General features: G+C 37.2%; 1 protein-coding gene across 1 annotated transcript in view; it reads left to right on the plus strand.

The window, feature by feature from the left end:
• The first annotated feature begins 4,633 nt into the window (after nt 1–4,633).
• The window catches only part of LOC149805813 (N-acetylneuraminate lyase-like), a 42,097-nt gene continuing 32,582 nt past the window's right edge, over nt 4,634–14,148 (plus strand). Inside the window, exon 1 of the mRNA XM_089950527.1 lies at nt 4,634–4,782. The gene's annotated coding sequence lies outside the window, so the exon portion shown is untranslated. The remainder of the gene's footprint in view (nt 4,783–14,148) is intronic.

A 14,148-nucleotide genomic window follows, 5' to 3' on the forward strand; every position in this document is an offset into this window, starting at 1 on the left:
CAAGAAGCAAATATTGCCCAGTGGCAAACGATTTTCCACCAACAGTTTGCTCAGTTGTATGTTCAAGCTGAGATGACCCTCGTGGACGCTTCGCGGGTCATGAGGCAGTAATGTCGACTTGTCAATCACTGTAGATGAAATGTTTCTTCTTTATGTGATATTGTCTATTTTTGACTTGCTTCTATGTGGATGCTTGCAGCCTCTTGATTGTATCCTCTGGATGTCAAGTTTTCATATACAAGAAGATACTACAATCCTTTCTTTTGTTCGTGTATTTAATTTCTTCATTTTTGAACGGTTGTCTGCTATGAAAACTAAATTTTCATAAACAACAGTTAATTTGTCTTTGAGAGCGAGAGATGATGGTACGATTCCATTGTGAAGTTCTCTTTGATACCTTTGTTTACCGGTGGCTTCGTCGAGATCCAGCTGTCGATATTTTAAGAAGTCTTTATTATGGGCTTGGGTACAGTTCTGAACTATATATGTCAGCTTCTCTGTTTTGATGCTACAAAACGAGCACAGGGATTGTTCTATTGCTATGAAAGTGTAGAAGTCCATATAAGTAACTATAAAACTGCGGAACTTTTAGCAAGAATTGTTGGAACTAGATTCGAGCAAAATGATCGGTTAGTGTGCCATTGTTACATAAAATCTGCTAAATCATTGAAGCCATACATGAATTTTACAAAATAAATTAAATAATTTATATTGTAACACCCCCTCCCTCCAAAAAATATCATAGAATTTCTTTTTTAAATGTCCAAATGATTAGTATTTAAGCTCCATGTGTACAATATCTACTGTAGCGTAACTCTCCCATGTGCTCAAAAATCAGTCCGAATTAGTCTGTAGTGCATGATCTTTAGCAATTATTATAATAGGGAAAACTAATTTTGCCAGACCAGAGCTAGCAGGTTTATTTTATAGGGGCACATCTGAAATAAGGCCAAGCAAAATAATCTATAATCCGAATTACATCCATCAATAATACAGTAAAATAAATGGAATTAAAACTAGACTTAAGTCATACATCTTCATTATTAATAGCCATTATAATCAGGAAACCCTGGGAATTTCTTTTTCTTAAAAACTCTAACCCTACGTAAAATACGAAACTGTAGAGTGCCACCTTAGACCCCGTTTTATTAAAACAGTATTATCACAGGATGTAGTCGTTACTTAACAAGGACATTCTGCAATTTGATCAGGAACATATCGTATAAACATATAACCGGATAAACATATTTTTTAATGGCAAAACCTTCGATTCTCATTAATATTGTCAATTCTATTCCAGTGTGATTACAGCAGTATTTCTACATAGGTAAAAATAAGTTCCTAAATTTTACGATAATTTTGGGTCACTACGTTCTGCAAATATAGCTTCCAGTTGTATATTTTGTCAAAATCATTACTGTATTCGTACGAAAATGAAGAGAATGTTAGTTGTGTTAACGTATGTCGTGCGTGGATTGATACTGTTTGGGGCGGGTAATGTAGAAATATCATAGAGCGGTTATATCTGACAGACTTCAGAGCGTAACATCTTTAAGTAAAAGGTTTAAATGATTGTGAGTATATTTGAGAGGATTTTTATTTTGCTTATCTCCACATTCAAACGCAATTTTTGCTGGCCTTGTCGAGCTTGCAGTCGGGTAGCAGACGCTGCATCCAATTTTCGATTGTCACTTAATTTCGGTTTGCAATCAACACTAATCAACGCCCGATTAATTAATCCATCGTTTTCAAACGCGATTGTGATGCGAGTTAAACTTGTTACTTATCAATTTTATTCTTTAACATGTGTACCCTTTGTCACAGAGTATTATAGATATACAATACTGTATAGGTGCCACATAACAACAGGTCAAGTAATTCAGTCACTGGCAGTTTCCATAATTCATCTAGAAAATTAGTTACAAGGTCAATACTTTAAATCTACATTTTTTTTTCTGTTTGGAGTTCGTTTTAAGGCATTTCTTGATCGCACCCAATTGACTCATCTATACACCTTGATATGGAGTGAGAGATTGAGAAGAAAGGAGAGAGAGAGAGAGAGAAAAGAAGAAAAATGGAACAGGCCTAATACTGAAACACATGCAGAAGAGCAGATATATTTTGTCAAGGGAAAAAAAGTAGTTCCAAAAGTGATATCTCACTGTGGCGATATAATTTTTCTCGCACTGATATATTTCAATATCTGACTACGAAATGTATAATAAAATGGTTATTGATTAAATTATTAACACGAAAAGTAAGAATCATATGGTAGTTTAGCGATTCAGCCAGTTTCACATAATACTAGTACATTTATTTATTCATGAAGTGTTTCAACAAGATTTTCGTGCAAAAATATGCGACAGGAAAAGGTTTATTTACCAAAAATTTCATTCTTAAAAATGAATTCCAACATAGATAAATATTGATAAATATTTTTTACACTCAGTGCATTCTTTCTCACGCTTTTTTCCGGGTTCTTGGGTCGTCTTTGTGATTTTTGCGTAGGAGAAATGGGAGTGGAGTGTATATACTAACCACAAGCATTGTATAGAGACGCAAGATGAAACCATGGAATGAGTGAGCAGTTGTCAGTCACATCCGGGGTCATATGTGTTATAGCATCAGCGTATTCTTGCTGCTAGTTTTTTTTTTTTCCTTTTATGCCATGATACCTGTGAGGTCTTTCTCGAAGATGTTCATCATATCTGGTTTGTTTCTGTCCATCTAGCCGCAGCATCAGATAAATGGCATACTTTGTTTGTTCGTAGATCTTATATATTTTTTCTGTTTTCGTTTGCACCCTCTCCTGTCCAATAGCTGACGGTGTAAAACATTGTTTTACGAAATGACTGTTCATGGCACTCTGGTGACATGACCGATCCACCTATGTTTTTTGGGACTGCATCTGAGAATATTCAGCTTTATCTTTTAAAAATAGCAATCAGATTTACTTCTTGATATGACCTCTTATAGAATTTATACAGGTTCATATATATGATTCCATAAATGTAAATAATTTTAAATCAGAAATAACCGCATGCTGGGGAAAATAATATTAGAGGACATTGCCTGGGATCAACCATAACTTCTACAGGCGAGCCGATACATGTCTTTGTATCCAAGAGACTTTGTTGATACCGCCGCTGGTCAATTAACTTTTTAAATTCTTGCTCATAACAATGGGTTCTCTTCATGCGAAATTAAAGTATATAAAACGGAACTCTGAGATTGCATGTACTGATGAAAGGTACTATGAACAGTGTCTACAGGTAACACAATCATATTAAAATCGTTATCTACTTACTTTGTTATGACGGTGATCCCGATTTTAATCAGATTACAAGTACGAAGAACACCTTTAATACTGCAGATTGCTTTCAGCTTTCAGTGAGAGATAACATATGTCTATTTCCAGTAAAAGGGATGTTGTTGATGATGTCTCAACCAATGATAGACTCTGGCTATGAAAATGACCTCATTGCGAAACTGACACAAAGGGCGAGGCAGGAAAACCCCGCTGACCTCCTGCAATGCAAACGATCAGACAATGTTTAAGGTGTACCCATCATCCTTCACGCTCCATCCATATTGCACTAGATTAAATTGCATTAGTCATCAGCGCTGGGCCTTTATTGAATCATATTAAGCTTTCAAAATTATTTTCACTAACAAGTCCATCGTAGCTTTCCGATTACGTTAAACTTTAAAAATTATTTTCCCAAACAAATTTGTCGTGATTTCCGAAGAACAAATTATTTAACAGACATTCGTCTTAGGGTGAAACCGAAACCAACCTCAAAGGAAATACCGCCCCCTCCCCCCTTCAGCTCGAATCCTCATCGATGTGAGTAGATGATCAGATATCTGCATTCCATAGTCGCACATTCAACGATATTGTCGTTAAGTGTCCAAAAACCCGAACTTAAGCGTAGACACTAAGAAAGAAAGATAAATTTGATGGATTCACCCACTAAGGACACTCAAACCCAGCAGCCCGATGAGCTGAACACGCTATTTCAAATTCTTCAGGACCAGCCATTACAATTTTTGGGGGTGGGAGGAGTGTGAAGGAACCTGTTTTGTTTGTTTGTTTGGGGTGTGTGTGTTATAAATAAACACAAAAATGCCCGGCGCCGAAATAGCTTGAATAAAAATAGTCTACCTCTGATTTATAGACAGAATAAATAAATACGCCCATTATATTAGCCTAAAACAATAAATTATCTTGAGGTGAAAGAAATAAAACATATCCTGAATCAAAGAAAAGTGCATTAATGCATCCCCTCAAAGTACTCCCAGCGCATCTCTATACACGTGCCTGTCTATCATCCAATTATTACCGGTAAATGCCATTTTTTATTCACTTGTTGATATCAGGGGTTTGTTACAAATAAAATTAGGAGTCGAACCTGTAACAATATAACACAAGGGAAGACACGAGTCCGCACCCCTCGGTAGTTCCAGCCCTGCTAGTTTATCCTCATTGAGTCTTCTAATTTCAAACCTAAGCCAGTCGTAATAGTTCAATTTTCAAAACAGCTCGACACACTTCGTTCAGTTTGTGACAAACTGGAGAAAATGCAATAATTTTTCGCCGATTTTGACGTCTGGATAAGTACCGTCTCCGGCAGTGCCGTTTGCATTCGGATAGCCGTGGATTTCACCATTGAACTACAGACTCGAGGTTGTTTGGATCTTACCTTTCGGTCACAAACTGGCGAGGGTTGGAATTTCCGAGGGGTGCGGACTCGTGTCTTCCCTTGTGTTATATTGCTACAGGTTAGACTCATAATTTTCTTTGTAACGAACCTCTGTGGTTGATCTGGTTCATGCGCTATTAAACAGCGCTTGCAACCACATGGCGGCTTTCAAATCGTCTGAACCTTGGCTAATCGTTGATAAGGAGATCGAGCCACAAAAAAAAAAAAAACAACAAAAAAAACCCCTAAAACAACAACAGGTTGAGTTGATTCAGGCTCGATGGAGGATGTGGCAAAGTTTATATATCTTGCTCTTTCAGGAAGTGTGTCACGACGGCGGATTTATGTGCTTGTGCGTGTAACGTCGAAAATGTGTCACATTAAGAAAGCGTTATAGAAGATAACTCAAGTACACGGTCGTGATTTCAACCATGCTGAGTTGTTTCCCTTGTTATTTGTCTTTGGGTGAGCGTTGAAGTAAAAAAATGACAGCAGCAAGAATGTAGAATTTTTTCTAACAGTTTAGACTATTCTATCCAAAGTTTATCTTCAGTGGACTGTTATTTGGAGACACGTTCAAACGTGGAAGAAAAAGAACGGTCAATTCTGTCTCGAGTTCGAAACCAGTTAGACTGGTCAATGGGTCAAAATTGATATAAATCCGCTTTAAATCCCGTTGAAGAGAACAACGATGGTAATAGGAGATTTTTAGTACCATTATGACAGTCCCCATCGGCAAATACACCAGGTTAAGATATTTTCAGGTTATATGTATGGAGATGCTGCAACATTTTTTATTGAATTTGAATCCTGTCTCCTACTCTGAAATATCGATTCCGAGTCCAAGAAAGCTGTTGCTGCTTTACCGGAATTTTCAAGAGTTAGCCTTTACATGGCTTTACTACTTGCCTGATACGTCCGAGCTGTTTTGTTTTACTCTCCGACACTTGCTTTTTACGAATACGGAATGGAAAGCATAATTTTAATAGAGACAGAACCTACTTTAAACTTCAAGACAATAAGAATTTCATTTACTCGTGTTAGAGAAGGAACAAAAACTTCGTAAAATTTCCAGATAAATCGCAGGGCTTCTAACCCAACCCGCTATTTTTTTGTCGGAGAAAGAAAAGTAAACAGATATCGGGATGCCCTACATGGATTTAAAATAACAGAACCCCAGTTAACAATAAATTGGTTACTAATTGCATATTCCAAATTGTAATAAGGAATAAGTAACCATTCGTGTATTCCCGATTCAAAACTTTTCACATCGACTTGGCATCTTATTTCTTATTCAATATTCAGTTAGGAATAGGTTATCACTTACTTATTTCCGATCAAAATAATGTTACACAAATATGGATGCTCTTAAGGGTATTCAAAGCTATCACTCTAACCACATTGGAGAAATACCAGTATTCTTTTTTATATCAGCTGCATGAAACCGATTATGTGAATATTTTCAAAGACGCGATTCCTTCCTCAAAGTATTTCATCTCTACCCCTCACTGACATCTCCTTGTTAGGGATTTCCTCCAGCAGAAGAAGCGTTTATAGACAATTTCTTGAGGCGATTTCGAGTAATAGATCTTTAAATATACTAGAGTTATCATTCAGAATTTATTTCTATTGGTGGACATTTATGATAGAATCGGTCAACTATCCACCTCCCATACATTACCAGTACAGATAAGGACACTCCTATTTCTTTGATTCCTCTCCACTAATTTCGTCAAGACTTCGTTTGTGGGTCGCGAATATCGCTTGAGATAAAACCTGAAGGATGGGTAAATATCAAATTCGTTTATGGATAGGTTGCTCCATGTGTGAACTTAAGAGTTAATCTCTTTATGAGCTTTCTTATAGCTTTCGTATATTTATACAAATATTTCTCGAAATCGGCTCAACGATTTTTTTTTTAAAATACAGAGTTTCATTATTTTGGAGGAGATCCCTAACAAGAAACTGTCAAAAGGGGGCCTAATGAAAATACCCGTAATTGAAAAATTTCATATAATTGGTGATCTCTCTCTATCTGGTTTTCCGTAACTGGTGCCAAAAGAACACTTTCTCAAACTGGGTTAGACTAATAGCTTTGAATGCCATGAAGAGTGCCAATATTTGATGTAGCAATGTTTTGATCGGCAAATAAAAGTGGCAACCTATTCCTTAATGAATAGAGAATAATGAATAAGTAACGAACGGGAAGCGAAAATTTTCTAATCGGGCAAAATAAACTGGTTACTTATTCCTTATTGAATTGGTAACTGGTTACTAATTGAATCAGGAATAGGGAATAAGTAACCATCTTGATACCAGTAGACGTCAATAGATACAGATCACAGTTCGAGGTATAAGTTGCTGTAGTTTTCAGTCTTTCTCGATCAGGAATGTGGAAACTTCATAGACGAATTTATATTTAACTGACAGGTTAAAAGATTGCTTTTTTTATAAGTGTCTATGCAAAGTCTATTAAAATCAGGGTGTAATTGGTTGGGTAACGGCAGCAGTCAACCAGATGCAGTGTCATCTATGTCAACGGATTGGCCATCAGGCCAAAGACAGCGCACAGTTAAACAAGACACCATCAACTGAGATAACAGTGTCATCATCATGACTTTCAAGTGAAGCATGTGCAGTCTTACTCCACTTTAAACCAGGATGGCCCGCGACAGATGCGCGCTTCTCAGGCCATGTCAACGCTTCAGCAGGGGAAACTAGATATTTTGCATTGCATTGGTATCATATGGTAACAATTTCTAGCATCTGATAATGATAATGGTTGCCAATTCTGTAAAGGCGTTGTTAGATTCTGCCAGTAATATAAATATTATATCAAAACCATTTTATGACAATTTCAACATCATTGTGCATATTCAATCAAAATCAGACCAGTTATGGGCACTACTGTATTAACAACAGATGAGGTATGGTCACTACTATATCAAAAACAAGATAACGTATGGTCACTACTGTATGAAAAACAAACAACATATGGCCACTGCTGTATCAAATACAGACAATTCTACAATTCTGTATCAGATACAAAAATTCTACAATTCTGACAATTCTACAACAGTCACTGCAATATCAAAAAACAGATGAGGTTCCTATAAATATTCAGAATATGCTTGTTGATAAACATAATAAGCCCAAAACAGATGTCATTAATAATACAAGAGAGAGTAGTCTTTGTTCGTACAGGTTCTGTTGTGATTTCAGAATTTTTTTAAAATTCCAAAACTCAAGTCTTCACGTATTTCTATTCCTGATCTACACAATTTTGCGGAATCCCGCTCAGAACGTACACTTAGTTTCATAATATCTCTAGACCCAGACCGGTGTCTTTTTCAGATGAGTATTTCTCCATGGTCAACAAAAATTACTTGTTATGAGGTTGTTTTGTTTGACTTCCCATGGATTTACGAACGACTTCGAATTATATTCAGTTACTTGTGGATAAGAGTTTAAAATGTTCGACATAATTCAGTATTGTATCACTTGGATGATACTTGTATTATATTAGAAACTTTAGAGCAACGTCTAGCTCGATCTTCCTGCCGTTTTGAGCAGGATTGAGAGCTCGAACTTGATGATATGATCCCAAAAGTGTAGGTTTTCCCAATCAGAATGCGTACTTTTAGGACAAGAAGTTTAAAAAGCAAATATCATACCACTCAGTTGAACAATCTCCTATACCAAACAATAGATTGCAACTTCAACATTCTCAGAGGTTATTTAGCTGGGTTTTTTTTTTTGGTTACTTTATTTCAGACTTAAGTGCTTTATATTTCGTTAAAGAAATGTCTGTTACAAAAATGGAATCTTGAGTGTAATCTTATGTTTCAGAATTTAAAACATGTTCTACTGAACTCGCAAGCTTTAACCTTTCCATTGTTGATTTGGAATTTCGCTTAGATAGTATTGCTATATGAAATTCACGTGGAAGGAACACATAGGAGTAATTCTTTTGGTTCTAGTTGGCTACCAAAATGGCAGCAGTTATATGGAGCAACAAAAATGGAACTGCCTAGACTAGTTACTAGTGTCCTTGATTGTGCATCATACAAACGCAGTCTACATCTCGTTGCTGAATGTGATCATTAAGAATTAAAAGCCATGTCATGAACAAAACTGAAAGGAGCGATATATGAACTCTACAACAGTTTGGCATGTATATTGTGCACTAAACCAGCAACACAGAGATATGTACCAGTCTAGAAGAAGACGATTCATATTTTCAATATGTACCAGATACCCAGAACTGTGCGTCTTGTTTGGAGTGACCTACCTTGGGAGAGCTCTTGAGCAGGAGAAATGCGAACAGGAAGAACGTAGACAAATCAAAGAAAGAAGTACAATGTCGGCTATTTTTTTTATATACATACTTGGACCAATCGAACATCGGCAACGACCCCGCCAGCCAGCAGATTTTCTACAGGGTGGTTCAGTAATGTTTTACAACTTTTGGCAACACTTTGGAGGCATAAAAATATCCAGTGACACTAGCAGCGTCAGGCACAGGTACCTGGGCTACCGAACCTTGTGCATCCAAAAATAAACTCTTTTGACAGTACGATTCGTCGAGTGATTTGTGGACTCTACTCGCTGTCTCCGATCCAAGTTTTATTATTTTCTCTGAGTCAGGTTCAGGAAAGTAAATCCATGTTTCATTAACTATGACAATCGCTCTTTTCATATTTTGCGAGTGACTGTTTGGCTATTTAAACCCAAGGCTGTGTTTCATCAGTCGTCAACAAATATTGTCTTCATCCTGCACAAGCCTTTCTGAGCTTCAGGTCCTTCCATACAGTACAAACAGCTGACGAATTAATTCCTGTGATAATAGGAGTTTATTTCACTGTGTATTGAATATCTTCATGAATTGCCCCCTTTCAGAACAGACACTTTCCGCTCGCCAATCGCACACAACCGTCTTCAAAAACGTGGGTCGTCTTCAGGGAAATTCGCAACCATCTTTAAAACGATGCACCACCTCAGAATTGTAGGATGCGACAAAGAGCATTCGTAAACTTCATCATCATTGAAATCAGGCGTAGAATACCATAAGAGCGCATGAAGTTTACAGTATGCTGTTTTCTCAGTAGCAAAATTGTTCTCTTTATCCGACATTTTACGCCATTGTCATCTGAGTATGCTACGTCACACGCATGTATCTGCAAGTGTCTGGCATGTGCACTTGCAGCTGCATAGTTATTTTCTCAATTGATTGGCATTAAATTTATTGGCAGGTTCAAATAACAAAAGGTTACAGCAGAATATTTATAACTTTTCAAATACCCCTTGTATAATGGTAATTTAATGCATTTTTTTAAATACCAAACTTACGTATGCCTACACAGTTAAAAGACGCATCAAATTTGTGTCGGATTTGGACGTATTTATAATGAAGATTGGAAACCGCGGTTACTGAGTAGGGTCAAAGTCTTCTATTCCCTATAACTCTGACCTCGCTGCACACACCAATGAACCCACGAGGAATTCTCGTAGATATACAAACACGGGATCGTTTGACTTTGCTCACGGGGTAACTTTTGCAAAAGGTCACAAACTCGGTCGCGTATCATTTGCTTATTTTTGGGGCAATTCAGATTCCAATGTCCGTTTTTTTTTTCTTCTCTGTTTCTTGGTTGCATATTTGTGCACGGAGTCGTCAGAACTTTTCCATTTCCGTCAAGACGAAATGGTACCGAGCCACTGAGCACAGCTTGACAATCGTGCTGAGACTGATTTGTACCGCCGTGAGAATTTCCGAATAGACGCATATTCATTTGTGCAGTAGTAATGAAATTATTTTCCAGCGCCGCCCATGACACCGGTTACCATTGATATGGCCTCGAGAACATGTCGACTGGCGTGCCTATGATGATTGATGTCGTTATGATTTCAGCAACACCAAGGCATCAGTTGTCGCGAAGGGTGAGTCCACATAGCATCTACGACGTTATACATGCGTTTGCATCTCGCAAATATATCGATTTTCTCGTGGATTTCATATATCAGCTGTTGTTTACCGATCCATTGTTTGAAACGTCACAAACACGTATCTTGCTGCGATGATACTTTTCGAGTAAGACCTTAGAAGCTTGTATAGGAAATTCTTTGTTACCAAAGATAAGTTCATCCAGGTGCTGTTTGTATTTTCAAGGCTGGTGTGTATGATCACTCGCGTGAAGCAAAGCAGACAAAGTCGCCTATTCGAAACACCGGTTGTCGTCGTCTTACACGTTTAATACTGGCTGCGGTGAATTCCACGTTGGTGTTGGAATAAAGCTCCACCCGCGAAAATGCTTGTGCAGGGAAGCCTTAAATTTCATTATTTATGGCAAAATCTTCACAGTTCCAGATTGCAAAAGCATCACTCCAAAAGCATGCTTGTAGTGTAATAGATGGTGGAAAACCTTCTCCATTTAAAGAATCAGGGATGGTACCTTGTGTACGGAAAATAATAGTCAAATTATACCAATACGCGAGTGATGTTGCGCACGCGTGCTGTATAGTTGATATGATTCCCAGACTCAGAGAGAAGCAGCGTATTGCCTACTTTGTATGCGTGTGGAATGATGGCCTGTTAATCTTCGAAATCACCAACGCGTTTGTTGCAACTTGAACACTGGGACTTGGGTCAGTCAGATGACGACCATACGCGACATTCTCAGCAACAATAGTAGCAGTGGCACAACATGATGAAGTGAATGTGGTCATACTTTGAATTTATAAACATGTACCTTGTTAAGAGGAATGTAGCTGACATTTTGTACGACAATACATTTGCTATAGAAGAATTAGGCCTCCAGAAGTTAAGATCTTCGGCCTATCACAATGAAAGTCGGGGGTTTGGAAAGATTTCATCAAACTTGGAAGAACCGATTCTGTCACATTGCTTTGATACGGGAAAGGATTGGAATGAGGTGCTTATTTGATGTTGTTTGCTGTTAGGGAATCAGTTTTAGTAATATGGAACTAGTATTTGAACATACTGTCGTGGACCATTGAAGTTATTAAAAGAGAACTTTCAAATGAAGATTCATAGATTAATCTTGCTGATTATGTCCTGATTTCAAATAAAATTTGTCAAAGGCTTATGAAGCGGCAAGAACAAAATCATCTTCGGGCTAAATTGTATGGTCCTTATACACTTGAAAAGAAAAAAAATTGACCTAATTCATCAGTGGTTCCGAAAGCGGGCGGTGGGATTACCGATGGGGGGGGGGGGCGCTAATGCTGAGTAATGCTTTTTACGGGGTAATATGGGGGAACTGAGGATAACAAAGGGAGCGGTGGTCCGAAAAAGTTTGGGATCCACTGACTTAAATTATATTATTAATATTCCTGGGACGCGGAAATATAAACGACTTTGTCATATAAATATATTAAAGAAGTATATTGATAGAGACAACACAATTAATTATTCAGTCAGTTTAGTTGTACCTATCCCAAACAATGAGGATATAACGATGGAATGCAATCTGATTGTTATAACTTTTGGTTTATCCAATCTTCGGAATTATGAAATTTTAAACAATCTGGCCCAGAAACTTTCTCATCTACAACTACAGGAAAGGAGTGGACAAAAACAGCTATTATATGAATATGAACACTTAGTTTCATGATGTTCCAACAGGAACAAATAAAATCTGCCATGACATTAACACAGTAGATTCTACGCCTGTGAAACAGCATCCTTACAAGAATATTATTAAAAAGAATTTCAATATTTACAAGAGAATTATTTTAAAGGACCAAGTAAACGTAAGCCAGAGTTCACTATGTATTCTTGTGCCTAAACTAAATAATACATTCCGCATTTGTACTGACCAGATAAAGGTAAACAGTGTAACCAAAATAGATTCATTTCAAATGCCAAAAATGGATGATTACATCGACAAAATTAATATTTCAAAATATATCAGGAAGTTTAACCATTTTAAAGTAGTCTGGCAAATTCCACTCACGGAAAGAGCAAAAGAATTTTGTCATTGCAACTCCAGATGGGTTTTATCAGCATAGATTAATGTCCTATGCAATGAAAAATTCTCCAGTTGTTGTATTCAGTGATCACAATGCACTTACTCTCATTAAAAAAATGAAAAATAGAAATCAGAGATTGTTTTGAGGTAGAGTTTAATACTGAAAGAATACAACATTGACAGTAGGGGGAAGAGATAATATGATTGAAGATGCACGCTTACGTGTATGGAAGCATTATATTGCTTTGTGTTTATTTTGTGTAGTTAAGCTGAGTGCTATTCATAAGACATCTTTATATGTAATTTTATTTATGATCGTTGAACGCAAAATTTGACAAATATGTAAAACAGAACTTTATTGTATAATCTTTTTCTTTACGAGAGGAGGTGTTGTGTATATTTTGTTTATACTGTGTGCAATATTATACGCTGTAAACAGAAATGTTTAACTTAGCTAACCTTTGTCCTTGATTGCAAGTTCTGGATTGCATCGTTGTGTTATAACTGGATAGTCAAGAGTACTGAAATTCATTCAGAACATTCTTTTATTGTCGGACTTGTGATATGATATTTAAGATTTTTTGGAATTTATATATTGTAAGTGTCTCTTAAATTTTAAATTTTCTCTTTGTATTGTAGAGAAATAAATTGCTTCACGATTTTACTTAAACTGTTGCTTTCACTTTCTGTTTTATACTTTAAGACCTAGAGTCGTAACACAATTAATTTCCTGCATTTGATCAGTGCTTAAATTAAAACGGTCTTAATGGTAGATAAACTGCAATCCTTCACGCACTACAAAATGAGTCCGACCTCTTTGCTCAGAATATCCACTGCAACTGCTGTACAAACTGGACAAATCCTAGGGTTTTTGGAGATATTTAGCACGTTTGTACTGTACGGAAGTACATGTGAGAGTGAAGTGCTTTCTGTCTTCTGATTCTCCCCTACAGACTGGGCAGACAGGGGAGACGCGTGTTGATTGAACTGGTGTCGGCTGGACGGCAGTGTGTATGAGCTTGTTAGAACCCTTGTTTTGATGTATGCTTCCATTTTACCGTTTTTTGGTTAGCTGAGGGAGATATCCGCAGATGGTGTGCCTGCAGCAGAGGGTTGTATTGGATGTGGAAGAATCTGAATAACGGTTTGTTTAATTAGCCACTTCCCACGTTTTTGGCTAACATGAGTTAAATACTTGCTTGACCAAGTATTACCATCGTTGTTTGCCAGGAGGGTTGTATATCAAGACGAAGTCTGATATGAGGGAGTATTTATGAAGGGTTTTACCGATGTAAGTCAACCAATTGTTGCTTTATCATCTATAATGCAAGCTACCTGCATGCGATCTGAAACTCCACATATTCCAGCCGACCACTGATGTTGCCAAAGAGTGCCATGACTTTCATTTATACGTGGGCGTCTATGGGGATTGTGCCTATAAGTATACTTCGGGA

Source organism: Sinohyriopsis cumingii, chromosome 2 (genome assembly GCF_028554795.1).
Source record: "Sinohyriopsis cumingii isolate HCF-2022 chromosome 2, ASM2855479v2, whole genome shotgun sequence".
NCBI classification, from domain to species: Eukaryota; Metazoa; Mollusca; class Bivalvia; order Unionida; family Unionidae; genus Sinohyriopsis; species Sinohyriopsis cumingii.